We start from the raw sequence: 1,643 nt of genomic DNA on the forward strand, positions 1-1,643 counted from the left end.
ATTCCCAGCTTTCGTGGACAGCGACGCCTTGCTCCCTCTCGCGACCATTGAGTGAAACTTGCCGCCAAGACAATATGAAAGTACTGTAGCAGCTGTTCTATCCAAGGTATCGTAATATTCCCGAGGATACACGTTCAGACATCTATTCTAAGCTTATACAAACGAAAAATATCGCTATACATGAAATACATTTGGTTCCCCAGACATCCCACAATTCGGACCGTGAATACAGGAGGCATGGGGATTTTCACGCAGGAAACGATTTCATCGCTTAATATCTCTGGTAATGTATGATGCACTGTAATATTCTCGAGGATATGCGTTGCAGGGTACCTCTAGATTCAACATTTAGAAGAAGTTTCAGAGTCACTCAATCGTCTGCGGTTCCCTTGCACGGCAAACATTGCCCAAATACCAAAATTTGGAAACAGTCAAAGTGAGATAACTGATGTTCTGAGGCTGGAACAACATAGAAGGGAGAATCACATACGAGACCTCGAGTTGCCTAAGAAATTAACGATGAAAGATGAAAGTCACTGAAAAGGTTAACCAGCTGTAGGACTCGAACCCACATCTTCTGGATTACCTCATCCGTTATCTCATGTTCAACAATCGCCGCTTGCGTCGATCCCTGTCGTATGTATGAGTGTGCAAAATGTAAGAGTGAAAGGATTATGAGTGAGTGAGAGTGACTGGTTTGTCCCTTCAGATGACGCACCCTGGAAGTCGCTGAGAAGGCGTGTTAGCTTAGCTCAATTGGTAGAGCCCTGGACCGGTAATCCAGAGGATGTGGGTTCGAGTCCTACAGCTGGTTAACCTTTTCAGTGACTTTCATCTTTCATAGTCAAAGTGGCTTCTCCGCGTTGCAGCGGTGTGTAGCGGGGAAGTTAACCTTACGCGTCAGTTGAACTTTTCTCTGCTTATTTAGATTTAGTAACTGCTTTTGACCTCACTTCTTGAGCTAGATATAATTTTGAAAGCATGGTTGGTACATTATGCGCCTGCGGGTGGAATATGAATTTTGAAGCGTTATCTCTTGTCATATTAATGATTAAGATGTCGCTATTCGATGGATTCGTTTATGTTAACGTATTTGAGAAAATTTTGGCAGTATACTTTTTGTTTATCACCAATTACCGTTCGGTTTTAAGAACATCTGACAACACAACAGTGCATGTTCACGTAATTATATTGCACACACTGATAATAACTTCCCAAAGCATTCCCAGAAGTGCGGGACATAGCTTCTTGAAGTTGGCTTGACCGGCGTACTCGCTGCCCTCCATTGAAGCAATGCATCCCATCTGGTTTTGTTAGAATATCTGTTGACCCTGAGCTTCAGAAAGAAACGCCCACACATGGGTATTGTTGTGAGAGGCCCTTCGATGGCGTACAAGTGGAATGGAAGCGCAAGAACGTCAGTTTTGTTCCTGGAGGACTTATTTTCGCCGTGTTGGCTTCGTGGCAGAATGCATTGGTGTACTATTTTTCTCGTACTTGGTCAAAACAATGAGTTCTGCAGAAAATGCCCATGTCAGACATGAAAGCTGAAGTTGTCTCTTACGCTTTGCAACTTTGTGCGCAACTGTGGGCCGCTCCAATGTTGTTCACACGACAAAAGAAGTGTTGACAAGCTCAGTATG

The 1,643-nt window shown here is 43.7% G+C and overlaps 1 non-coding gene across 1 annotated transcript; it reads left to right on the top strand.

The window, feature by feature from the left end:
* The first annotated feature begins 741 nt into the window (after positions 1 to 741).
* Positions 742 to 818, top strand: Trnat-ggu (transfer RNA threonine (anticodon GGU)). The gene has a single exon. It is a non-coding gene; the product is annotated as a tRNA-Thr (tRNA).
* The last annotated feature ends 825 nt before the right edge of the window (positions 819 to 1,643 follow it).

Source organism: Ornithodoros turicata, unplaced genomic scaffold (genome assembly GCF_037126465.1).
Source record: "Ornithodoros turicata isolate Travis unplaced genomic scaffold, ASM3712646v1 Chromosome12, whole genome shotgun sequence".
In the NCBI taxonomy this organism is placed as follows: domain Eukaryota; kingdom Metazoa; phylum Arthropoda; class Arachnida; order Ixodida; family Argasidae; genus Ornithodoros; species Ornithodoros turicata.